Here is a 23,957-nt window from a genome sequence, read left to right on the forward strand (position 1 = left end):
CTGTCTTCTGTATGGATCCCTCTCAGACTGTCTGTCCGGGTCAGTGTCCACTGGCCCGGCCTCTGGCTCCGAAGCCACCTCTGTGATTCATTCTCTGAGTTGTAAGCGAGATGCTGGTCATCGCCCCGCTAGACACAGACACCGATTTGATCAGGTGACCATAGCAATCGACAACTCTTTGGTTTCACAAAGTGTGGCAGCCACAAATCTAGGTGTTACGTTTGATCCCAGCCTTTCCTTTGAGAAGCTCATTAAGGAAAACACCATTCTAGTACTAGAAGTCTTCGGATGGTTCAGAATGCTGCTGCTAGAATCCTAACTAAATCTAGGAAATTTGACCACATTACACCAATTCCTGCCTCCCTTCATTGGCTTCCTACCCATGTTAGATCAGAATCCAAGGTGCTTCTGCTGACTTATAAAATCCTAAATGGGCTTGCCCCATCTCACCTGTCTGATCTCCTTAAACCCTATACTCCATCTCGAGCTCTTCACTGTCAAGGTGCAGGGCCCCTGTGTGTACCCCAAGTTAAAAAGAAGTCAGCTGGTGGCAGGGCCTTTTCCTATCGGGCCCCGTTCTTGTGGAATAATCTGCCTGCTGCCGGCAGACAATCAGAGCCTGTTGGGTCCTTTACATCCAAACTGAAAACTCATCTTTTTGCCTTAACATATAATTAGTTGCCTTTAAGTTGAGTGCTTCACAACCTGTACTGCATGGTGGGTCGGTTTCTGTGTCAGTGAAATTACCAAGCACTGTTCTGCCGACCAGATTATAGAGTTTAGGTTATTGACTATTGCAAACTGTTCTCTTCTCTCACGTCTTTTCTCTCTCTCTGAATGATGCCTTCTCCTTTCTCTTTTTGTGTGTGAGAATGGTGGTATGTGAGTCTGCCTTGTGTGCACGTGAAGTCGGTCCTCCTCCCGGGTCTGCATGGTGATGGTGGTCACCACCTGGACACTGCTCGGCATCCCCCTCATCACATTTTCTTTTTGTATATCTTATAAATCCATATAATGTTGTTATCCTGTCACAATGTTACATCCTTCTCTCACTAAGATGTGTGACCTATTTTTTTTACATGGTGATGCTGGTCTTGTGGCTTGTGTACTGGGCTGTTCCGGTGGCGTCTGGACACTGCTTGGCATCCTCCTCATCATATTCTCCGTATATTTTATAATTCCATTATAATGCTGTTATCCTCTTTCAATGTTGTATTGTGTAAATTGTGTAAACACAACATCCATTCTACGTTGGGGGAGAGATCCCTCCTCTGTTGCTCTCCCTGAGGTTTCTTCCTATTTTTTCCTCCCGGTTAAAGGTTTTGTTTTTTTTGGGAGTTGTTCCTTATCCGATGCGAGGGTCTAAGGACGGGATGTTGTGTTGCTGTAAAGCCCCCTGAGACAAATTTGTAATTTGTGATACTGGGCTATACAAATAAAATTGACTTGACTTTTACCTTTTTGTGAGTCACTGTCGCCGTCCTCCTCATCGCTCCTGTCATCCCCTTCCAGCTGCACAGAGAATAAGGAGAAAATGAAGAAGAGCTGGGGATAGGAGGGAAAGATGGTAAGGAAGAAAGTGTAATAACTTCAAAGAATGAAATAGTGAGACCAAGGTAATGGGGAAACTAGGAATATGTTTACTTTGGTAACCGGCAGATACATACAGGGCATGATCTTACTCTTCACCGGCCTAGAGTGTTCTGACTTCCTTACTAAGGAACACTGTACTCCACCTAGTGGTTGAATTAGAATATAACATTCCCTCCCACTTAAGATAAAACAAGAATTGTAAGCAAAACTCCGACAGTTTCTCTAAGCTAAAACAACAAAAGAGAAAAAAAACGATCACATGGCCTATACCTTATCTCCTTCTGGTTGATTTGAACTAAACAGTCACCATTTACCATGCAAATCACTAACAATGACGCCACCTTAAAACAGGTATTATCTCCACGTGTAGTTAACAGGTAAGTATCTCCACAGAAAGCTTTGGTAAATATCATCAGGTACGCATCATTTATTGTCTGTTCTACAGTGCAAAGTCTTTCAGGTACGTCGGACACTTTGAGTGGCACCACTGCCCCCTTTCACTTGTGCTGTATCTGGTGGCTGCCTCTGGGCACTGACCTGAGTTTCTGACTCAGAGCTTGGATTTCCTTCAGTGGGTTGTGGTTGCCCAGGGGGATCCACCGGTTGTGGTGACGCCACTACCAGGACCGTGGGTACTGGGCTCCTCGAATACATCCAGCCCTTCTGCTGTCTCTTCACGCCTGGACAGGATCTGGTCCACATGTCGACGGACCATTCTACCATCCCCCAGCATGACCTTATATGAGACAGGGCCTGTTTCTGACACAATGAATCCTGGGACCCACCTCGGTCCGTGGCTGAAATTCCTTGTCATGACAGCGTCTCCTGCCCCGAACCCTCTGTCCTTTGTATTTTTGTTATGCTGGTCTTTCTGTTTTCTTTGTCTGGTTTCTATTTTCCTGTTTAGGTCTGGGTGTAATAAGTCCAAAGTGGAGCACAGCTTTCTCCCCAACAGCATCTCAGCTGGGGAGAGAGCTGTGGTGGACTGAGGTGTTATCCTGGAGCTGAACAAGACCCGTGCCACCTTAGCTGACAATCTGCCCTCAGCACTGTTTTTTTTTATCATCTCTTTAAATGTTTGAACAGCCTGCTCGGCCAGTCCATTTGATGACGGGTGGTAGTGCGCTATTCAATTTTTTCTCATGAATTCTTTAGTTCCGGTACTAACAACACATGTAGCATTGTCACTCACCACCATTTCAGGGATGCCTTGCTTGCTGAAGCTCTGGCGCAGGCAGTCTATGGTAGTGTTGGATGTGGCGCTGTTCACAGGATACACATCCATCCATTTGGAGTGTGCATTGATGATTATGAGGAACATTTTCCCCATAAATAGTCCTGCATAATCCATATGCAGTCTCTTCCATTGCTTGTCAGGCTACTCCCAAGGGTGGAGAGGAGCGGCTGCTGGTGCCTTTCTGTGTGCCAGACAAGTGCTGCATGTTTTGACTAGGTTTTCTATGCCCACATTTAGCTTTGGCCACCATATATAACTCCGTGCCAGGGCTTTCATCCGGAAGACCCCAGGATGGCTTTGATGAAGCTGCTCTAAGACCATTTGTCTGGCTGGCTGTGGAGTAATCACTCGTGCCCCCCACAACAGGCACCCATCCTGAATGCTGAGTTCAGCCCCTCTCGCCTTGTACGGTGCAAAGTCCCCCTCGGTTTGATGTGGCCACCCCCTTACCACATATTCACGTACTCTGGCTCGTACTGGATCTTTACTTGTCAGTGACTTTACCTATTCGGCTGTCAGTGGTGTTATGTCCATTTCCTCAAACATCAGCACTCTGTCCTCCGGCGCTGTGGTGATGGGCGTGCGCTGGAGGGGCAGTCGGCTCAAAGCGTCTGCGTTGCCGTGGTCTTTCCCCGCCTTGTAGACAATGGCATATTCATATGCCCTCAAGGTCACTGCCCACCTCTGTACTCGTGGTGACACCATGTGTGGAACAGCCTTTACTTCACTGAACAGGGAGAGCAGTGGTTTATGGTCTGTGCAAGTGGTGAACTTAAGACCATAGATGTATTTGTGGAACTTCAGCACCCCAAACATTACTGCTAAACCCTCTTTGTCCAATTGGGAGCTATTCCTTTCCGCCGGTGTCAGAGTTCTGGTCATAAACCCTATCAGTCTCTCTGTTCCATCTGTCATTTTCCGAGACAGCACCGCCCCGTCCCCATAGGGTGATGCATCACATGAGAGGATGAGCTCTTTCTCTCCGTCGTAGTGCACCAGCAGCCTGGATGACTGCATGAGTTTCTTTGACCGTTTGAATGCGTCCTCCTGGTCTTTTCCCCACTCCCAGCGTGCGTCTTTTCTCAGGAGTGAGTGGAGTGGTGCTAACGTCATTGACAAGTTGGGCAGAAACCTGTTGTAGTAGGTTAGCAGTCCCAGGTATGCCCTCCACTCTGTCACATTAGTTGGTGCCGGTGCTTCCTGGATTGCTTCTACTTTATTTTTTAGTAGGTGGAGTCCTGTTGCATCTACTCTGTGACCCAGGAATTCCGCCTCTGTTCCCATGAAGGAGCATTTGGTCCTCTTTAGACGCAGGCCTGCAGCATCCAGTGTGCGCAGCCCTTCTGCCAACATCTCCAGGTGTTGTTGGTCACTGAAGCCTGTCAGGAGGATATCGTCTAAATACACTGCCACGCTTGAAACCCCCAAAAACACTGATTCGATAGTTCGTTGGAAGATCTCTAAGAGGTAATACCCATGCTGAGATGGCAGCAGTGACCACACACACACACACACACACACACACACACACACACACAATAGGATTTTAATTATATTTTGTTATATTGCATAACTCGGCCCCGTGATGGCCTGGCGGCCTGTCCAGGGTGTTGCCCCGCCCGCTGCCCAATGACTGCTGGGATAAGCTCCATCCCTGAGAGCAGGATAAGCGGTTCGATGGATGGATGTTGCATAACTCATCATCTTCTATGGAAGATGTGGTAGGTATTACTCTTACCTTTTAGGGAAGCCTACCCAAATGTCCCTCAGGTTATAAAGCCAGGGTTTCTAAAATCAACCAAATAATAAGGGAGGCGTTTGAGTGGGCTGGGAGGACTCTTGGGGGGGGAAAAACAAAAAAAAAACATTGGCAAATGAGCTACTTTGACTACTATGACAACAGCCAAAGTGTGAGGAAAGAAAGAAAGAGAGAGAGAACTTAATCTGCATGATAGTACACGTGGTGTGTAAAAGAGTGAGACAATCTGAAAGGACGGATAGCACCAAAGCAAACTACTCAAGCAATGGAAAAACTGGCTGAGAGGAGAGACAAGCGTGCCAGAAATAACCACTGTACAAGGACAGGGAATACTTACATCATAGAGAGCTACGATTCCCCTGGCAAACGCACACAAGAAAAACACACACCGCCAACTGTTGACAAGTAAGAACTTAATGCTGTCACACAAGGACAAATATGCACACGCTGGAGCAAAATGGCTGCCGTGCATCACTCAAGTGCAAAGTAACTGCCCTGGCTCAGCAGCAAACTCAGCTCTTTCCCCTCCAATGTTGACTGGAAAGAATGCTGATGCCAATGTGATGGCTAATGAACATCAGTTGCCTCATCCTCAAAATTATCGCATATGAATCTCAGCCTTGCAGAGTTGAACTGATGTGATTCTGTAGTTCCCAAATAGACATACAGTTGCAGTAGTCAACCCAGGTCAAACACATTCCATATACAGCTCTTGACCTTCTGCACTCGCAAGGCAACGGTCAGGCTAGCTCCAATGCTACCCACCCAACTAACCTCGGGAGTGGTAATAGGAAGCATACCTTGCTCACATTCTCCCAATTTCTTATCCAGGGGATAATCTGCAGCTGAAGGCCATTTGTAAGCGATTGAAGAACTTTTTGAGCATTTAATATCTTCCCCACACGGGGGTCATCTAGCTTTTCGCTCGTCGTGTGTCAGGATGGCCGAGCGGTCGAAGGCGCTGCGTCCAGATCGCAGTCTCCTCTGGAGGCGTGGGTTCAAATCCCACTCCTAGAAAAAGCTTTGCAAATGAAGAATGCTTTATGTAGCGTTTGTTGAAACATGAGCAAATCAACCTCGTTAACAAAACAAGGGACTTGTCCTTTGGCAATTTCACCTCTGCTGTTGGGCTTGCGTTAACACTGCAACTCACAGCGCTTGCAGCAGGAGTGGTGTTGAGTGTTTCTTCACATGCAGCAAAGCAATGATGACACGACCAAAGAAAGCAGTTTAGGAAACGGGCAAACATTATGCAATTCCTGAATACAGTAAGGCCCGAAAAGCTTGCACATAAGGATTCTGCCACAAGCGGTTCGTCCGGAATCTGAACCCAGGACATCTCGCACCCTAAGCGAGAATCATACCCCTAGACCAACTAGCCACGGAAATTAACTCTATTGACTCTTCTTTTTTCTTTTTTTCCTTCATTCTTCAGACTATAATTGAAAGCAAGGAACGCAGTCACATTTAATGAATGAAGAGTAAGAAGCCTCTCCCATTCGTGTTGATAGTTAGTTGGATCTTTTCCCACACTGGGAATTTTAACCTCCGCACCACAGGTCAGATTTCGCCAGCCAAAAATATCAAAGGTCAAGGTTTAGGTGGTTCAGTGGTAGAATTCTCGCCTGCCACGCGGGAGGCCCGGGTTCCATTCCCGGCTAATGCACGTTGGTTTTCCAACTACTCTTAAGTTGTTTGAAAGAGTGAAGTCGCTCTTGGGCCTTCGCAGTACACTCGAGCTATTAGTTTATCTAAGCAGCATTTTGTCAGGCTGACACATTTTTGGGGGAAAGTCAAGGACAAAAGTTGCTTAGAAAAGGCCAGATATACAGTGGGCTGTGGTCTTTCTTAAGCCTGTAAAGATAACTGTAGGCCGAGCCTGTAGCTGGTGCCCAGCCGTGCAATAGCCAGCCAGCAACAACGTATTTCTTCCACGCAAGCCAAACTTTGGCTCAGAGCAAATGATGACAAAAAACCAAATTCAGTTATTTGCACATTCATGTATGTACAAACAATACAGCAGGGAACTCGGGATACAACCTAAGCGGGTTATTGTGTTGAGGATGAGAGAGGTGGAATTGCGTCTACTCACCCTAACCCCCTGAGGTCTGCCAGTCAGAAAGTCAAATACCCAGTTGCACAGCCAGGTGTTCAGGTCAAGTTCCCTGAGCTTGCTGACCATTCTGGGGGGCATTATGGTACTGAAGGCTGAACTGTAGTCTGAACAGCATTCTCACAAAGTTCCACCCCACGTTGTCCAGGTTGGATAGGGTTGTGTGCTGTAAATTTGTTGACCTTTAATTCTTTTTACATTCTTCAAAATCTGCTCGGTGGTAGACTTCTCACCTCCCACTCATGACAAGGCTCTGGGAATGGAAGACGCTTCACAAAGATTTTGTTGCAGTGGTGCCGAGTATTCACATGAAGAACAATGTTATCAGAGATAGCATTTTTGGAAAAAGGGCAACATTACATATCTACTGTATACAGCAACGGCCCGTCAGACCTTAGAGCTGGCATATCTGAGCTGAATCACACAGGGCTCGTCCGGGATTTGAACCCGGGACCTCTCGCACCCGAAGCGAGAATCATACCCCTAGACCAACGAGCCATATAGCTCCCACTTTTTGTTTGTTTGGTTTTTTTTTAACTTTTATTGTCATTCTTCCATCCTGTAACTAAGTCAAAACAGGGAAACTTGTTTCTACCACAACAAGAAAACTAACGACACGTGCAGGTTTGTAAGGCAGATTTTCTTCTCCCAAAGTCACACCTAACTGAATGGGTGCAGCAGGATTTCTGAGATCCGGTCATCCCCGTTTTTTGACTAGACGTTTCCCAGACCTTCTGTGAGCTTGACGAGATTGAGGCCAGGCTATGCGTCATTTTTCTTACTGTAACTGGATAAACATTAACTTTCTAGCAGGTACAAAAAACAACTTAGCCTGACATTTTACGCTTCAACAAACTCCAACTAAATGAGTAGCCAATGAAACAGCCATCCCCTTTCACACAGCCCACCATGTCATTTTAACTGCCATTGCTAATGTACTTTTTGAATGACATCACTGGAAGACTTTCATTTCAATCAGCTAAATAAAAAGAAACTTTCTACTTACAAGTCTGATTTTCAATGGCAAATGTGCAAAGTAGCTGCCCTCGCTCAGCAGCAATTTCAGCTCTTTCCCCTCTAAAGTTGACTGGGAAGAATGCTGATGCCAATGTGATGACTGACAAACATCAGTTGTCTCATCCTCAAAATTATTGCATATGAATCTCAGCCTTGCAAAGTGGAACTGGTGTGATTCTGTAGTTCCCAAATAGACATACAATTGCAGTAGTCAAACCAGGTCAAACACATTCCATATACAGCTCTTGACCTTCTGCACTCGCAAGGCAACGGTCAGGCTAGCTCCAATGCTACCCACCCAACTAACCACGGGAGTGGTGACAGGAAGCATACCTTCCTCACATTCTCCCAATTTCTTATCTAGGGGATAATGTGCAGTAGAAGGCCGTTTTTAAGCGATTGAAGAATTTTTTGAGCATTTAATATCCTCCCCACATGGACGTCACCTAGCTTTTTGCTCGTCGTGTGTCAGGATGGCCGAGCGGTCGAAGGCGCTGTGTCCAGGTCGCAGTCTCCTCTGGAGGCGTGGGTTCAAATCCCACTCCTGACAAAGCTTTGCAAATGAAGACTGCATTATGTAGCGTTTGTCAAAACATGAGCAACGCAACCTCGTTAACAAAACAAGCGAATTGTCCTTCGGTATTTTCAGCTCTGTTGTTGGGCTTGCGTTAACGCTGAAAATCACAGCGCTTGCAGCAGGAGTGGTGTTGAGTGTTTCTTCACATGCAGCAAAGCATTGATGACACGACCAAAGAAAGCAATTTTGGAAACTGGCAAACATTATGCAATTCCTGTATGCAGTAAGGCCCGAAAAGCCTGCACATAGGGATTCTGCCACAAGGCGCTCGTCCGGGATTTGAACCCGGGACCTCTCGCACCCTAAGCGAGAATCATACCCCTAGACCAACGAGCCACAGAAACTAACTTTATTGCCTCTTTTTTTTCTTTTTTTCCTTCATTCTTCAGACTATAATTGAAAGCAAGGAACGCAATCACATTTTATGAATGAAGAGTAAGAAGCCTCTCCCATTCGTGTTGATAGTTAGTTGGATCTTTTCCCACAGTGGGAATTTTAACCTCCGCACCACAGGTCACATTTCGCCGGCCAAAAGTGTCAAAGGTCAAGGCATTGGTGGTTCAGTGGCAGAATTTTCGCCTGCCACGCGGGACGCCCGGGTTCGGTTCCCGGCCAATGCACGTTGGTTTTCCAAATACTCTTAAGTTGTTTGAAAGAGTGAAATCGCTCTTGGGCCTTCGCAGTACACTCAAGCTATTAGCTTATCTAAGCAGCATTTTGTCAGGAGGACAGAATTTGGGGGAAAGTCAAGGACCAAATTTGCTTAGAAAAGCCCAGATATACAGTGGGCTGTGTTCTTTCTTAAACCTGTAAAGATAACTGTAGGCCGAGCCTGTAGCTGGTGCCCAGCCGTGCAATAGCCAGCCAGCAACAACTTATTTCTTCCACACAAGCCAAACTTTGGCTCAGAGCAAATGATGACAAAAAATTAAATTCAGTTATTTGCACATTCATGTATGTACAAACAATACAGCAGGGAACTCGGGACACAACCTAAGCGGGTTCTTGTGTTGAGGATGAGAGAGGTGGAATTGCATCTACTCACCCTAACCACCTGAGGTCTGCCAGTCAGAAAGTCAAGTACCCAGTTGAACAGCCAGGTGTTCAGGTCGAGTTCCCTGAGCTTGCTGACCATTCTGGGGGGCATTATGGTACTGAAGGCTTAACTGTAGTCTGAACAGCATTCTCACATAGTTCCACCCCACGTTGTCCAGGTTGGATAGGGTTGTGTGCTGTCAATTTGTTGACCTTTAATTCTTTTTACATTCTTCAAAATCTGCTCGGTGGTAGACTTCTCACCTCCCAGTCATGACAAGGCTTTGGGAATGGAAGACGCTTCACAAAGATTTTGTTGCAGTGGTGCCGAGTATTTATTCACATGAGGCACAATGTTATCAGAGATAGCATTTTTGGAAAAAGGGAAACATTACATAACTACTGTATACAGCAAGGCCCGGCCAGACCTTAGAGCTGGCATATCTGAACTGAGTCACACAGGGCTCGTCCGGGATTTGAACCCGGGACCTCTCGCACCCGAAGCGAGAATCATACCCCTAGACCAACGAGCCATATAGCTCCCACTTTTTGTTTGTTTTTTTTTGTTTGTTTTTTTAACTTTTATTGTCATTCTTCCATCCTGTAACTAAGTCAAAACAGGGAAACTTGTTTCAACCACAACAAGAAAACTAACAACACGTGCAGGTTTGTAAGGCAGATTTTCTTCTCCCAAGGTCACACCCAACAGAATGGGTGCCTCAGGATTTCTGAGATCCGGTCATCCCCGTTTTTTGACTAGAGGTTTCCCAGACCTTCCGTTAGCTTGACGAGATGGAGGCCAGGCTATGCGTCATTTTTCTTACTGTAACTGGATAAACATTAACTTTCTAGCAGGTACAAAAAACAACTTAGCCTGGCATTTTACGCTTCAACAAACTCCAACTAAATGAGTAGCCAATGAAACAGCCATCCCCTTTCACACAGGCCACCATGTCATTTTAACTGCCATTACTAATGTACTTTTTGAATGACATCACTGGAAGACTTTCATTTCACTCAGCTAAATAAAAAGAAACTTTCTACTTACAAGTCTGATTTTCAATGGCAAATGTGCAAAGTAGCTGCCCTCGCTCAGCAGCAATTTCAGCTCTTTCCCCTCTAAAGTTGACTGGGAAGAATGCTCATGCGAATGTGATTGCTGACAAACATCAGTTGTCTCATCCTCAAAATTATTGCATATGAATCTCAGCCTTGCAAAGTGGAACTGGTGTGATTCTGTAGTTCCCAAATAGACATACAATTGCAGTAGTCAAACCAGGTCAAACACATTCCATATACAGCTCTTGACCTTCTGCACTCGCAAGGCAACGGTCAGGCTAGCTCCAATGCTACCCACACAACTAACCACGGGAGTGGTAATAGGAAGCATACCTTCCTCACATTCTCCCATTTTCTTATCCAAGGGATAATCTTCAGCTGAAGGCCATTTGTAAGCGATTGAAGAATTTTGTGAACATTTAATATCCACCCCACATGGACGTCATCTAGCCTTTTGCTCGTCGTGTGTCAGGATGGCCGAGCGGTCGAAGGCGCTGTGTCGAGGTCGCAGTCTCCTCTGGAGGCGTGGGTTCAAATCCCGCTCCTGACAAAGCTTTGCAAATGAAGAATGCTTTATGTAGCGTTTGTTGAAACATGAGCAAATCAACCTCGTTAACAAAACAAGGGACTTGTCCTTTGGCAATTTCACCTCTGCTGTTGGGCTTGCGTTAACAGTGAAACGCACAGCGCTTGCACAGTGGTGGTGGTGTTGATGGTTTCTTCACATGCAGCAAAGCATTGATGATACGACCAAAGAAAGCAATTTTGGAAACGGGCAAACATTATGCAATTCCTGTATGCAGTAAGGCCCGAAAAGCCTGCACATAGGGATTCTGCCACAAGGGGCTCGTCCGGGATTTGAACCCGGGACCTCTCGCACCCTAAGCGAGAATCATACCCCTAGACCAACGAGCCACAGAAACTTACGTTATTGCCTCTTTTTTTTCTTTTTTTCCTTCATTCTTCAGACTATAATTGAAAGCAAGGAACGCAATCACATTTTATGAATGAAGAGTAAGAAGCCTCTCCCATTCGTGTTGATAGTTAGTTGGATCTTTTCCCACAGTGGGAATTTTAACCTCCGCACCACAGGTGACATTTGGCCGGCCAAAAGTGTCAAAAGTCAAGGCATTGGTGGTTCCGTGGTAGAATTCTCGCCTGCCACGCGGGAGACCCGGGTTCGATTCCCGGCCAATGCACGTTGGTTTTCCAAATACTCTTAAGTTGTTTGAAAGAGTGAAATCGGTCTTGCGCCTTCGCAGTACACTCGAGCTATTAGCTTATCTAAGCAGCATTTTGTCAGGCGGACAGAATTTAGGGGAAAGTCAAGGACCAAAGTTGCTTAGAAAAGCCCAGATATACAGTGGGCTGTGGTCTTTCTTAAGCCATTAACTGCCATTGCTAATGTACTTTTTGAAGGACATCATTGGAAGACTTTCATTTCAATCAGCTAAATAAAAAGAAACTTTCTACTTACAAGTCTGATTTTCAATGGCAAATGTGCAAAGTAACTGCCCTCGCTCAGCAGCAATTTCAGCTCATTCCCCTCTAAAGTTGACTGGGAAGAATGCTCATGCGAATGTGATGGCTGACAAACATCAGTTGTCTCATCTTCAAAATTATTGCATATGAATCTCAGCCTTGCAAAGTGGAACTGATGTGATTCTGTAGTTCCCAAACAGACATACAATTGCAGTAGTCAACCCAGGTCAAACACATTCCATATACAGCTCTTGACCTTCTGCACTCGCAAGGCAACGGTCAGGCTAGCTCCAAGGCTACCCACCCAACTAACCACGGGAGTGGTAATAGGAAGCATACCTTGCTCACATTCTCCCAATTTCTTATCTAGGGGATAATCTGCAGCGGAAGGCCGTTTTAAAGCGATTGAAGAATTTTTTGAGCATTTAATATCCTCCCCACATGGACGTCATCTAGCTTTTTCCTCATCGTGTGTCAGGATGGCCGAGTGGTCGAAGGCGCTGTGTTTAGGTCGCAGTCTCCTCTGGAGGCGTGGGTTCAAATCCCACTCCTGACACAGCTTTGCAAATGAAGACTGCATTATGTAGCGTTTGTCAAAATATAAGCAACGCAACCTCGTTAACAAAACAAGCGAATTGTCTTTTGGTAGTTTCAGCTCTGCTGTTGGGCTTGCGTTAACGCTGCAGCTTACAGCAGTGGTGTTGAGTGTTTCTTCACATGCAGCAAAGCATTGATGACACGACCAAAGAAAGCAATTTTGGAAACGGGCAAACATTATGCAATTCCTGTATGCAGTAAGGCCCTGCAGGACCGAAAAGCCCGCACATAGGGATTATGCTACAAGGGGCTCGTCCGGGATTTGAACCCGGGACCTCTCGCACCCTAATCACATTTTATGAATGAAGAGTAAGAAGCCTCTCCCATTCGTGTTGATAGTTGGATCTTTTCCCACAGTGGGAATTTAACCTCCGCACCACAGGTCACATTTCACCGGCCAAAAGTGTCAAAGGTCAAGGCATTGGTGCTTCTGTGGTAGAATTTTCGCCTGCCCCGCGGGAGGCCCAGGTTCGATTCCCGGCCAATGCACGTTGGTTTTCCAACTACTCTTAAGTTGTTTGAAAGAGTGAAGTCGCTCTTGCGCCTTCGCAGTACACTCGAGCTATTAGCTTATCTAAGCAGCATTTTGTCAGGCTGACAGAATTTGGGGGAAAGTCAAGGACCAAAGTTGCTTAGAAAAGGCCAGATATACTGTGGGCTGTGGTCTTTCTTAAGCCTGTAAAGATAACTGTAGGCCCAGCCTGTAGCTGGTGCCCACCCGTGCAATAGCCAGCCAGCAACAACTTATTTCTTCCACACAAGCCAAACTTTGGCTCAGAGCAAATGATGACAAAAAATGAAATTCAGTTATTTGCACATTCATGCATGTACAAACAATACAGCAGGGAACTCGGGACACAACCTAAGCGGGTTCTTGTGTTGAGGATGAGAGAGGTGGAATTGCATCTACTCACCCTAACCACCTGAGGTCTGCCAGTCAGAAAGTCAAGTACCCAGTTGCACAGCCAGGTGTTCAGGTCAAGCTCCCTGAGCTTGCTGACCATTCTGGGGGGCATTATGGTGCTGAAGGCTTAACTGTAGTCTGAACAGCATTCTCACATAGTTCCACCCCACGTTGTCCAGGTTGGATAGGGTTGTGTGCTGTAAATTTGTTGACCTTTAATTCTTTTTACATTCTTCAAAATCTGCTCGGTGGTAGACTTCTCACCTCCCAGTCATGACAAGGCTTTGGGAATGGAAGACGCTTCACAAAGATTTTGTTGCAGTGGTGCCGAGTATTTATTCACATGAGGCACAATGTTATCAGAGATAGCATTTTTGGAAAAAGGGAAACATTACATAACTACTGTATACAACAAGGCCCTGCCAGACCTTAGAGCTGGCATATCTGAACTGAATCACACAGGGCTCGTCCGGGATTTGAACCCGGGACCTCTCGCACCCAAAGCGAGAATCATACCCCTAGACCAACGAGCCATATAGCTCCCACTTTTTGTTTGTTTTTTTTTTGGTTTGTTTTTTTAACTTTTATTGTCATTCTTCCATCCTGTAACAAAGTCAAAACAGGGAAACTTGTTTCTACAACAACAAGAAAACTAACAACACGTGCAGGTTTGTAAGGCAGATTTTCTTCTCCCAAGGTCACACCCAACAGAATGGGTGCCTCAGGATTTCTGAGATCCGGTCATCCCCGTTTTTTGACTAGAGGTTTCCCAGACCTTCCGTTAGCTTGACGAGATGGAGGCCAGGCTATGCGTCATTTTTCTTACTGTAACTGGATAAACATTAACTTTCTAGCAGGTACAAAAAACAACTTAGCCTGACATTTTACGCTTGAACAAACTCCATACTAAATGAGTAGCTAATGAAACAGCCATCCCCTTTCACACAGGCCACCATGTCATTTTAACTACCATTGCTAATGTACTTTTTGAATGACATCACTGGAAGACTTTCATTTCACTCAGCTAAATAAAAAGAAACTTTCTACTTACAAGTCTGATTTTCAATGGCAAATGTGCAAAGTAGCTGCCCTCGCTCAGCAGCAATTTCAGCTCTTTCCCCTCTAAAGTTGACTGGGAAGAATGCTCATGCGAATGTGATGGCTGACAAACATCAGTTGTCTCATCCTCAAAATTATTGCAAATGAATCTCAGCCTTGCAAAGTGGAACTGGTGTGATTCTGTAGTTCCCAAATAGACATACAATTGCAGTAGTCAAACCAGGTCAAACACATTCCATATACAGCTCTTGACCTTCTGCACTCGCAAAGCAACGGTCAGGCTAGCTCCAATGCTACCCACACAACTAACCACGGGAGTGGTAATAGGAAGCATACCTTCCTCACATTCTCCCAATTTCTTATCCAAGGGATAATCTTCAGCTGAAGGCCATTTGTAAGCGATTGAAGAATTTTGTGAACATTTAATATCCTCCCCACATGGACGTCATCTAGCCTTTTGCTCGTCGTGTGTCAGGATGGCCGAGCGGTCGAAGGCGCTGTGTCGAGGTTGCAGTCTCCTCTGGAGGCGTGGGTTCAAATCACGCTCCTGACAAAGCTTTGCAAATGAAGAATGCTTTATGTAGCGTTTGTTGAAACATGAGCAAATCAACCTCGTTAACAAAACAAGGGACTTGTCCTTTGGCAATTTCACCTCTGCTGTTGGGCTTGCGTTAACAGTGAAACTCACAGTGCTTGCAGCAGCAGTGGTGGTGTTGAGTGTTTCTTCACATGCAGCAGAGCATTGATGATACGACCAAAGAAAGCAATTTTGGAAACGGCAAACATTATGCAATTCCTGTATGCAGTAAGGCCCAAAAAGCCTGCACATAGGGATTCTGCCACAAGGGGCTCGTCCGGGATTTGAACCCGGGACCTCTCGCACCCTAAGCGAGAATCATACCCGTAGACCAACGAGCCAGAGAAACTAACTTTATTGCCTCTTTTTTTTCTTCTTTTTTTCCTTCATTCTTCAGACTATAATTGAAAGCAAGGAACGCAATCACATTTTATGAATGAAGAGTAAGAAGCCTCTCCCATTCGTGTTGATAGTTGGATCTTTTCCCACAGTGGGAATTTAACCTCCGCACCACAGGTCACATTTCGCCGGCCAAAAGTGTCAAAGGTCAAGGCATTGGTTGTTCAGTGGTAGAATTCTCGCCTGCCACGCGGGAGGCCCGGGTTCGATTCCCGGCCAATGCACGTTGGTTTTCCAACTACTCTTAGGTTGTTTGAAAGAGTGAAGTCGCTCTTGGGCCTTCGCAGTACACTCGAGCTATTAGCTTATCTAAGCAGCATTTTGTCAGGCGGACAGAATTTAGGGGAAAGTCAAGGACCAAAGTTGCTTAGAAAAGCCCAGATATACAGTGGGCTGTGGTCTTTCTTAAGCCATTAACTGCCATTGCTAATGTACTTTTTGAATGACATCATTGGAAGACTTTCATTTCACTCAGCTAAATAAAAAGAAACTTTCTACTTACAAGTCTGATTTTCAATGGCAAATGTGCAAAGTAACTGCCCTCGCTCAGCAGCAATTTCAGCTCATTCCCCTCTAAAGTTGACTGGGAAGAATGCTCATGCGAATGTAATGGCTGACAAACATCAGTTGTCTCATCCTCAAAATTATTGCATATGAATCTCAGCCTTGCAAAGTGGAACTGGTGTGATTCTGTAGTTCCCAAATAGACATACAATTGCAGAAGTCAAACCAGGTCAAACACATTCCATATACAGCTCTTGACCTTCTGCACTCGCAAGGCAACGGTCAGGCTAGCTCCAATGCTACCCACACAACTAACCACGGGAGTGGTAATAGGAAGCATACCTTCCTCACATTCTCCCAATTTCTTATCCAAGGGATAATCTTCAGCTGAAGGCCGTTTTTAAGCGATTGAAGAATTTTGTGAACATTTAATATCCTCCCAACATGGACGTCATCTAGCTTTTTCCTCATCGTGTGTCAGGATGGCCGAGCGGTCGAAGGCGCTGTGTCGAGGTCGCAGTCTCCTCTGGAGGCGTGGGGTCAAATCCCGCTCCTGACAAAGCTTTGAAAATGAAGAATGCTTTATGTAGCGTTTGTTGAAACATGAGCAAATCAACCTCGTTAACAAAACAAGGGACTTGTCCTTTGGCAATTTCACCTCTGCTGTTGGGCTTGCGTTAACAGTGAAACTCACAGTGCTTGCAGCAGCAGTGGTGGTGTTGAGTGTTTCTTCACATGCAGCAAAGCATTGATGATACGACCAAAGAAAGCAATTTTGGAAACGGGCAAACATTATGCTATTCCTGTATGCAGTAAGGCCCGAAAAGCCTGCACATATGGATTCTGCCACAAGGGGCTCGTCCGGGATTTGAACCCGGGACCTCTCGCACCCTAAGCGAGAATCATACCCCTAGACCAACGAGCCACAGAAACTAACTTTATTGCCTCTTTTTTTTCTTTTTTTCCTTCATTCTTCAGACTATAATTGAAAGCAAGGAACGCAATCACATTTTATGAATGAAGAGTAAGAAGCCTCTCCCATTCGTGTTGATAGTTGGATCTTTTCCCACAGTGGGAATTTAACCTCCGCACCACAGGTCACATTTCGCCGGCCAAAAGTGTCAAAGGTCAAGGCATTGGTGGTTCAGTGGTAGAATTCTCGCCTGCCACGCGGGAGGCCCGGGTTCGATTCCCGGCCAATGCACGTTGGTTTTCCAACTACTCTTAGGTTGTTTGAAAGAGTGAAGTCGCTCTTGGGCCTTCGCAGTACACTCGAGCTATTAGCTTATCTAAGCAGCATTTTGTCAGGCGGACAGAATTTAGGGGAAAGTCAAGCACCAAAGTTGCTTAGAAAAGCCCAGATATACAGTGGGCTGTGGTCTTTCTTAAGCCATTAACTGCCATTGCTAATGTACTTTTTGAATGACATCATTGGAAGACTTTCATTTCACTCAGCTAAATAAAAAGAAACTTTCTACTTACAAGTCTGATTTTCAATGGCAAATGTGCAAAGTAGCTGCCCTCGCTCAGCAGCAATTTCAGCTCATTCCCCTCTAAAGTTGACTGGGAAGAATGTTCATGCGAATGTGATGGCTGACAAACATCAGTTGTCTCATCCTCAAAATTATTGCATATGAATGTCAGCCTTGCAAAGTGGAACTGATGTGATTCTGTAGTTCCCAAATAGACATACAATTGCAGTAGTCAACCCAGGTCAAACACATTCCATATACAGCTCTTGAACTTCTGCACTCGCAAGGCAACGGTCAGGCTAGCTCCAAGGCTACCCACACAACTAACCACGGGAGTGGTAATAGGAAGCATACCTTCCTCACATTCTCCCAATTTCTTATCCAAGGGATAATCTTCAGCTGAAGGCCATTTGTAAGCGATTGAAGAATTTTGTGAACATTTAATATCCTCCCCACATGGACGTCATCTAGCCTTTTGCTCGTCGTGTGTCAGGATGGCCGAGCGGTCGAAGGCGCTGTGTCGAGGTCGCAGTCTCCTCTGGAGGCGTGGCTTCAAATCCCGCTCCTGACAAAGCTTTGAAAATGAAGACTGCTTTATGTAGCGTTTGTTGAAAAGTGAGCAAATCAACCTCGTTAACAAAACAAGGGACTTGTCCTTTGGCAATTTCACCTCTGCTGTTGGGCTTGTGTTAACAGTGAAACTCACAGTGCTTGCAGCAGCAGTGGTGGTGTTGAGTGTTTCTTCACATGCAGCAGAGCATTGATGATACGACCAAAGAAAGCAATTTTGGAAACGGGCAAACATTATGCAATTCCTGTATGCAGTAAGGCCCGAAAAGCCTGCACATAGGGATTCTGCCACAAGGGGCTCGTCCGGGATTTGAACCCGGGACCTCTCGCACCCTAAGCGAGAATCATACCCCTAGACCAACGAGCCACAGAAACTAACGTTATTGCCTCTTTTTTTTTCTTTTTTTCCTTCATTCTTCAGACTATAATTGAAAGCAAGGAACGCAATCACATTTTATGAATGAAGAGTAAGAAGCCTCTCCCATTCGTGTTGATAGTTGGATCTTTTCCCACAGTGGGAATTTAACCTCCGCACCAAAGGTCACATTTCGCCGGCCAAAAGTGTCAAATGTCAAGGCATTGGTGGTTCAGTGGTAGAGTTCTTGCCTGCCACGCGGGAGGCCCGGGTTTGATTCCCGGCCAATGCACGTTGGTTTTCCAACTACTCTTAGGTTGTTTGAAAGAGTGAAGTCGCTCTTGGGCCTTCGCAGTACACTCGAGCTATTAGCTTATCTAAGCAGCATTTTGTCAGGCGGACAGAATTTAGGGGAAAGTCAAGGACCAAAGTTGCTTAGAAAAGGCCAGATATACAGTGGGCTGTGGTCTTTCTTAAGCCATTAACTGCCATTGCTAATGTACTTTTTGAATGACATCATTGGAAGACTTTCATTTCACTCAGCTAAATAAAAAGAAACTTTCTACTTACAAGTCTGATTTTCAATGGCAAATGTGCAAAGTAACTGCCCTCGCTCAGCAGCAACAGCTCTGCTGTTGGGCTTGCGTTAACGCTGCAGCTTACAGCAGTGGTGTTGAGTGTTTCTTCACATGCAGCAAAGCATTGATGACACGACGAAAGAAAGCAATTTTGGAAACGGGCAAACATTATGCAATTCCTGTATGCAGTAAGGCCCTGCAGGACCGAAAAGCCCGCACATAGGGAATATGCTACAAGGGGCTCGTCCGGGATTTGAACCCGGGACCTCTCGCACCCAAAGCGAGAATCATACCCCTAGACCAACGAGCCATATAGCTCCCACTTTTTGTTTGTTTTTTTTTTGTTTGTTTTTTTAACTTTTATTGTCATTCTTCCATCCTGTAACTAAGTCAAAACAGGGAAACTTGTTTCTACCACAACAAGAAAACTAACAACACGTGCAGGTTTGTAAGGCAGATTTTCTTCTCCCAAGGTCACACCCAACAGAATGGGTGCCTCAGGATTTCTGAGATCCGGTCATCCCCGTTTTTTGACTAGAGGTTTCCCAGATCTTCCGTTAGCTTGACGAGATGGAGGCCAGGCTATGCGTCATTTTTCTTACTGTAACTGGATAAACATTAACTTTCTAGCAGGTACAAAAAACAACTTAGCCTGACATTTTACGCTTGAACAAACTCCAACTAAATGAGTAGCCAATGAAACAGCCATCCCCTTTCACACAGCCCACCATGTCATTTTAACTACCATTGCTAATGTACTTTTTGAATGACATCACTGGAAGACTTTCATTTCACTCAGCTAAATAAAAAGAAACTTTCTACTTACAAGTCTGATTTTCAATGGCAAATGTGCAAAGTAACTGCCCTCGCTCAGCAGCAATTTCAGCTCATTCCCCTCTAAAGTTGACTGGGAAGAATGTTCATGCGAATGTGATGGCTGACAAACATCAGTTGTCTCATCCTCAAAATTATTGCATATGAATCTCAGCCTTGCAAAGTGGAACTGATGTGATTCTGTAGTTCCCAAATAGACATACAATTGCAGTAGTCAACCCAGGTCAAACACATTCCATATACAGCTCTTGAACTTCTGCACTCGCAAGGCAACGGTCAGGCTAGCTCCAAGGCTACCCACACAACGAACCACGGGAGTGGTAATAGGAGGCATACCTTCCTCACATTCTCCCAATTTCTTATCCAAGGGATAATCTTCAGCTGAAGGCCATTTGTAAGCGATTGAAGAATTTTGTGAACATTTAATATCCTCCCCACATGGACGTCATCTAGCCTTTTGCTCGTTGTGTGTCAGGATGGCCGAGCGGTCGAAGGCGCTGTGTCGAGGTCGCAGTCTCCTCTGGAGGCGTGGGTTCAAATCCCGCTCCTGACAAAGCTTTGCAAATGAAGAATGCTTTATGTAGCGTTTGTTGAAACATGAGCAAATCAACCTCGTTAACAAAACAAGGGACTTGTCCTTTGGCAATTTCACCTCTGCTGTTGGGCTTGCGTTAACAGTGAAACTCACAGTGCTTGCAGCAGCAGTGGTGGTGGTGTTGAGTGTTTCTTCACATGCAGCAGAGCATTGATGATACGACCAAAGAAAGCAATTTTGGAAACGGGCAAACATTATGCAATTCCTGTATGCAGTAAGGCCCGAAAAGCCTGCACATAGGGATTCTGCCACAAGGGGCTCGTCCGGGATTTGAACCCGGGACCTCTCGCACCCTAAGCGAGAATCATACCCCTAGACCAACGAGCCAGAGAAACTAACTTTGTTGCCTCTTTTTTTTTCTTTTTTTCCTTCATTCTTCAGACTATAATTGAAAGCAAGGAACGCAATCACATTTTATGAATGAAGAGTAAGAAGCCTCTCCCATTCGTGTTGATAGTTGGATCTTTTCCCACAGTGGGAATTTAACCTCCGCACCACAGGTCACATTTCGCCGGCCAAAAGTGTCAAAGGTCAAGGCATTGGTGGTTCAGTGGTAGAGTTCTCGCCTGCCACGCGGGAGGCCCGGGTTTGATTCCCGGCCAATGCACGTTGGTTTTCCAACTACTCTTAAGTTGTTTGAAAGAGTGAAGTCGCTCTTGGGCCTTCGCAGTACACTCGAGCTATTAGCTTATCTAAGCAGCATTTTGTCAGGCGGACAGAATTTAGGGGAAAGTCAAGGACCAAAGTTGCTTAGAAAAGGCCAGATATACAGTGGGCTGTGGTCTTTCTTAAGCCATTAACTGCCATTGCTAATGTACTTTTTGAATGACATCACTGGAAGACTTTCATTTCACTCAGCTAAATAAAAAGAAACTTTCTACTTACAAGTCTGATTTTCAATGGCAAATGTGCAAAGTAACTGCCCTCGCTCAGCAGCAACAGCTCTGCTGTTGGGCTTGCGTTAACGCTGCAGCTTACAGCAGTGGTGTTGAGTGTTTCTTCACATGCAGCAAAGCATTGATGACACGACGAAAGAAAGCAATTTTGGAAACGGGCAAACATTATGCAATTCCTGTATGCAGTAAGGCCCTGCAGGACCGAAAAGCCCGCACATAGGGATTATGCTACAAGGGGCTCGTCCGGGATTTGAACCCGGGACCTCTCGCACCCAAAGCGAGAATCATACCCCTAGACCAACGAGCCATATAGCTCCCACTTTTTGTTTGTTTTTTTTGGTTTGTTTTTTTAACTTTTATTGTCATTCTTCCATCCTGTAACTAAGTCAAAACAGGGAAACTTGTTTCTACCACAACAAGAAAACTAACAACACGTGCAGGTTTGTAAGGCAGATTTTCTTCTCCCAAGGGCACACCCAACAGAATGGGTGCCTCAGGATTTCTGAGATCCGGTCATCCCCGTTTTTTGACTAGAGGTTTCCCAGACCTTCCGTTAGCTTGACGAGATGGAGGCCAGGCTATGCGTCATTTTTCTTACTGTAACTGGATAAACATTAACTTTCTAGCAGGTACAAAAAACAACTTAGCCTGACATTTTACGCTTGAACAAACTCCAACTAAATGAGTAGCCAATGAAACAGCCATCCCCTTTCAAACAGGCCACCATGTCATTTTAACTACCATTGCTAATGTACTTTTTGAATGACATCGCTGGAAGACTTTCATTTCACTCAGCTAAATAAAAAGAAACTTTCTACTTACAAGTCTGATTTTCAATGGCAAATGTGCAAAGTAGCTGCCCTCGCTCAGCAGCAATTTCAGCTCTTTCCCCTCTAAAGTTGACTGGGAAGAATGCTCATGCGAATGTGATGGCTGACAAACATCAGTTGTCTCATCCTCAAAATTATTGCAAATGAATCTCAGCCTTGCAAAGTGGAACTGGTGTGATTCTGTAGTTCCCAAATAGACATACAATTGCAGTAGTCAAACCAGGTCAAACACATTCCATATACAGCTCTTGACCTTCTGCACTCGCAAGGCAACGGTCAGGCTAGCTCCAATGCTACCCACACAACTAACCACGGGAGTGGTAATAGGAAGCATACCTTCCTCACATTCTCCCAATTTCTTATCCAAGGGATAATCTTCAGCTGAAGGCCATTTGTAAGCGATTGAAGAATTTTGTGAACATTTAATATCCTCCCCACATGGACGTCATCTAGCCTTTTGCTCGTCGTGTGTCAGGATGGCCGAGCGGTCGAAGGCGCTGTGTCGAGGTCGCAGTCTCCTCTGGAGGCGTGGGTTCAAATCCCGCTCCTGACAAAGCTTTGCAAATGAAAAATGCTTTATGCAGCGTTTGTTGAAACATGAGCAAATCAACCTCGTTAACAAAACAAGGGACTTGTCCTTTGGCAATTTCACCTCTGCTGTTGGGCTTGCGTTAACAGTGAAACGCACAGCGCTTGCACAGTGGTGGTGGTGTTGATGGTTTCTTCACATGCAGCAAAGCATTGATGATACGACCAAAGAAAGCAATTTTGGAAACGGGCAAACATTATGCAATTCCTGTATGCAGTAAGGCCCGAAAAGCCTGCACATATGGATTCTGCTACAAGGGGCTCGTCCGGGATTTGAACCCGGGACCTCTCGCACCCTAAGCGAGAATCATACCCCTAGACCAACGAGCCACAGAAACTAACTTTATTGCCTCTTTTTTTCTTTTTTTCCTTCATTCTTCAGACTATAATTGAAAGCAAGGAACGCAATCACATTTTATGAATGAAGAGTAAGAAGCCTCTCCCATTCGTGTTGATAGTTGGATCTTTTCCCACAGTGGGAATTTAACCTCCGCACCACAAGTAACATTTGGCCGGCCAAAAATGTCAAAGGCCAAGGCATTGGTGGTTCAGTGGTAGAATTCTCGCCTGCCACGCGGGAGGCCCGGGTTCGATTCCCGGCCAATGCACGTTGGTTTTCCAACTACTCTTAAGTTGTTTGAAAGAGTGAAGTCGCTCTTGGGCCTTCGCAGTACACTCGAGCTATTAGCTTATCTAAGCAGCATTTTGTCAGGCGGACAGAATTTAGGGGAAAGTCAAGGACCAAAGTTGCTTAGAAAAGGCCAGATATACAGTGGGCCGTGGTCTTTCTTAAGCCATTAACTGCCATTGCTAATGTACTTTTTGAATGACATCATTGGAAGACTTTCATTTCACTCAGCTAAATAAAAACAAACTTTCTACTTACAAGTCTGATTTTCAATGGCAAATGTGCAAAGTAGCTGCCCTCGCTCAGCAGCAATTTCAGCTCTTTCCCCTCTAACGTTGACTGGGAAGAATGCTCATGCGAATGTGATGGCTGACAAACATCAGTTGTCTCATCCTCAAAATTATTGCAAATGAATCTCAGCCTTGCAAAGTGGAACTGGTGTGATTCTGTAGTTCCCAAATAGACATACAATTGCAGTAGTCAAACCAGGTCAAACACATTCCATATACAGCTCTTGACCTTCTGCACTCGCAAGGCAACGGTCAGGCTAGCTCCAATGCTACCCACACAACTAACCACGGGAGTGGTAATAGGAAGCATACCTTCCTCACATTCTCCCAATTTCTTATCCAAGGGATAATCTTCAGCTGAAGGCCATTTGTAAGCGATTGAAGAATTTTGTGAACATTTAATATCCTC

General features: G+C 45.3%; 28 non-coding genes across 28 annotated transcripts; 16 read left to right on the forward strand and 12 right to left on the reverse strand.

Annotated features, from left to right (window-relative positions):
* Positions 1 to 5,524: 5,524 nt before the first annotated feature.
* Positions 5,525 to 5,606, forward strand: trnal-cag (transfer RNA leucine (anticodon CAG)). The gene has a single exon. It is a non-coding gene; the product is annotated as a tRNA-Leu (tRNA).
* Positions 5,607 to 7,128: 1,522 nt separating this feature from the next.
* On the reverse strand, positions 7,129 to 7,200 carry trnap-cgg (transfer RNA proline (anticodon CGG)). Its single transcript has one exon. It is a non-coding gene; the product is annotated as a tRNA-Pro (tRNA).
* Positions 7,201 to 8,186: 986 nt separating this feature from the next.
* On the forward strand, positions 8,187 to 8,269 carry trnal-cag (transfer RNA leucine (anticodon CAG)). The gene has a single exon. It is a non-coding gene; the product is annotated as a tRNA-Leu (tRNA).
* Positions 8,270 to 8,558: 289 nt separating this feature from the next.
* On the reverse strand, positions 8,559 to 8,632 carry trnap-agg (transfer RNA proline (anticodon AGG)). The gene has a single exon. It is a non-coding gene; the product is annotated as a tRNA-Pro (tRNA).
* Positions 8,633 to 8,845: 213 nt separating this feature from the next.
* Positions 8,846 to 8,916, forward strand: trnag-gcc (transfer RNA glycine (anticodon GCC)). The gene has a single exon. It is a non-coding gene; the product is annotated as a tRNA-Gly (tRNA).
* An 876-nt stretch (positions 8,917 to 9,792) lies between these two features.
* On the reverse strand, positions 9,793 to 9,864 carry trnap-cgg (transfer RNA proline (anticodon CGG)). The gene has a single exon. It is a non-coding gene; the product is annotated as a tRNA-Pro (tRNA).
* A 993-nt stretch (positions 9,865 to 10,857) lies between these two features.
* On the forward strand, positions 10,858 to 10,940 carry trnal-gag (transfer RNA leucine (anticodon GAG)). Its single transcript has one exon. It is a non-coding gene; the product is annotated as a tRNA-Leu (tRNA).
* A 293-nt stretch (positions 10,941 to 11,233) lies between these two features.
* trnap-agg (transfer RNA proline (anticodon AGG)) lies at positions 11,234 to 11,305 on the reverse strand. Its single transcript has one exon. It is a non-coding gene; the product is annotated as a tRNA-Pro (tRNA).
* Positions 11,306 to 11,518: 213 nt separating this feature from the next.
* On the forward strand, positions 11,519 to 11,589 carry trnag-gcc (transfer RNA glycine (anticodon GCC)). Its single transcript has one exon. It is a non-coding gene; the product is annotated as a tRNA-Gly (tRNA).
* A 756-nt stretch (positions 11,590 to 12,345) lies between these two features.
* trnal-uag (transfer RNA leucine (anticodon UAG)) lies at positions 12,346 to 12,428 on the forward strand. The gene has a single exon. It is a non-coding gene; the product is annotated as a tRNA-Leu (tRNA).
* A 1,406-nt stretch (positions 12,429 to 13,834) lies between these two features.
* Positions 13,835 to 13,906, reverse strand: trnap-ugg (transfer RNA proline (anticodon UGG)). Its single transcript has one exon. It is a non-coding gene; the product is annotated as a tRNA-Pro (tRNA).
* A 996-nt stretch (positions 13,907 to 14,902) lies between these two features.
* On the forward strand, positions 14,903 to 14,985 carry trnal-gag (transfer RNA leucine (anticodon GAG)). The gene has a single exon. It is a non-coding gene; the product is annotated as a tRNA-Leu (tRNA).
* Positions 14,986 to 15,278: 293 nt separating this feature from the next.
* Positions 15,279 to 15,350, reverse strand: trnap-agg (transfer RNA proline (anticodon AGG)). The gene has a single exon. It is a non-coding gene; the product is annotated as a tRNA-Pro (tRNA).
* A 211-nt stretch (positions 15,351 to 15,561) lies between these two features.
* On the forward strand, positions 15,562 to 15,632 carry trnag-gcc (transfer RNA glycine (anticodon GCC)). The gene has a single exon. It is a non-coding gene; the product is annotated as a tRNA-Gly (tRNA).
* A 756-nt stretch (positions 15,633 to 16,388) lies between these two features.
* trnal-gag (transfer RNA leucine (anticodon GAG)) lies at positions 16,389 to 16,471 on the forward strand. Its single transcript has one exon. It is a non-coding gene; the product is annotated as a tRNA-Leu (tRNA).
* A 294-nt stretch (positions 16,472 to 16,765) lies between these two features.
* trnap-agg (transfer RNA proline (anticodon AGG)) lies at positions 16,766 to 16,837 on the reverse strand. The gene has a single exon. It is a non-coding gene; the product is annotated as a tRNA-Pro (tRNA).
* Positions 16,838 to 17,045: 208 nt separating this feature from the next.
* trnag-gcc (transfer RNA glycine (anticodon GCC)) lies at positions 17,046 to 17,116 on the forward strand. Its single transcript has one exon. It is a non-coding gene; the product is annotated as a tRNA-Gly (tRNA).
* Positions 17,117 to 17,872: 756 nt separating this feature from the next.
* trnal-gag (transfer RNA leucine (anticodon GAG)) lies at positions 17,873 to 17,955 on the forward strand. Its single transcript has one exon. It is a non-coding gene; the product is annotated as a tRNA-Leu (tRNA).
* Positions 17,956 to 18,249: 294 nt separating this feature from the next.
* On the reverse strand, positions 18,250 to 18,321 carry trnap-agg (transfer RNA proline (anticodon AGG)). Its single transcript has one exon. It is a non-coding gene; the product is annotated as a tRNA-Pro (tRNA).
* Positions 18,322 to 18,530: 209 nt separating this feature from the next.
* On the forward strand, positions 18,531 to 18,601 carry trnag-gcc (transfer RNA glycine (anticodon GCC)). The gene has a single exon. It is a non-coding gene; the product is annotated as a tRNA-Gly (tRNA).
* A 524-nt stretch (positions 18,602 to 19,125) lies between these two features.
* Positions 19,126 to 19,197, reverse strand: trnap-ugg (transfer RNA proline (anticodon UGG)). Its single transcript has one exon. It is a non-coding gene; the product is annotated as a tRNA-Pro (tRNA).
* Positions 19,198 to 20,191: 994 nt separating this feature from the next.
* Positions 20,192 to 20,274, forward strand: trnal-gag (transfer RNA leucine (anticodon GAG)). The gene has a single exon. It is a non-coding gene; the product is annotated as a tRNA-Leu (tRNA).
* A 297-nt stretch (positions 20,275 to 20,571) lies between these two features.
* Positions 20,572 to 20,643, reverse strand: trnap-agg (transfer RNA proline (anticodon AGG)). Its single transcript has one exon. It is a non-coding gene; the product is annotated as a tRNA-Pro (tRNA).
* A 209-nt stretch (positions 20,644 to 20,852) lies between these two features.
* On the forward strand, positions 20,853 to 20,923 carry trnag-gcc (transfer RNA glycine (anticodon GCC)). The gene has a single exon. It is a non-coding gene; the product is annotated as a tRNA-Gly (tRNA).
* A 524-nt stretch (positions 20,924 to 21,447) lies between these two features.
* On the reverse strand, positions 21,448 to 21,519 carry trnap-ugg (transfer RNA proline (anticodon UGG)). Its single transcript has one exon. It is a non-coding gene; the product is annotated as a tRNA-Pro (tRNA).
* Positions 21,520 to 22,512: 993 nt separating this feature from the next.
* On the forward strand, positions 22,513 to 22,595 carry trnal-gag (transfer RNA leucine (anticodon GAG)). The gene has a single exon. It is a non-coding gene; the product is annotated as a tRNA-Leu (tRNA).
* A 293-nt stretch (positions 22,596 to 22,888) lies between these two features.
* On the reverse strand, positions 22,889 to 22,960 carry trnap-agg (transfer RNA proline (anticodon AGG)). Its single transcript has one exon. It is a non-coding gene; the product is annotated as a tRNA-Pro (tRNA).
* A 207-nt stretch (positions 22,961 to 23,167) lies between these two features.
* trnag-gcc (transfer RNA glycine (anticodon GCC)) lies at positions 23,168 to 23,238 on the forward strand. Its single transcript has one exon. It is a non-coding gene; the product is annotated as a tRNA-Gly (tRNA).
* Positions 23,239 to 23,957: the final 719 nt, after the last annotated feature.

This window comes from Lampris incognitus, chromosome 6 (genome assembly GCF_029633865.1).
Source record: "Lampris incognitus isolate fLamInc1 chromosome 6, fLamInc1.hap2, whole genome shotgun sequence".
NCBI classification, from domain to species: domain Eukaryota; kingdom Metazoa; phylum Chordata; class Actinopteri; order Lampriformes; family Lampridae; genus Lampris; species Lampris incognitus.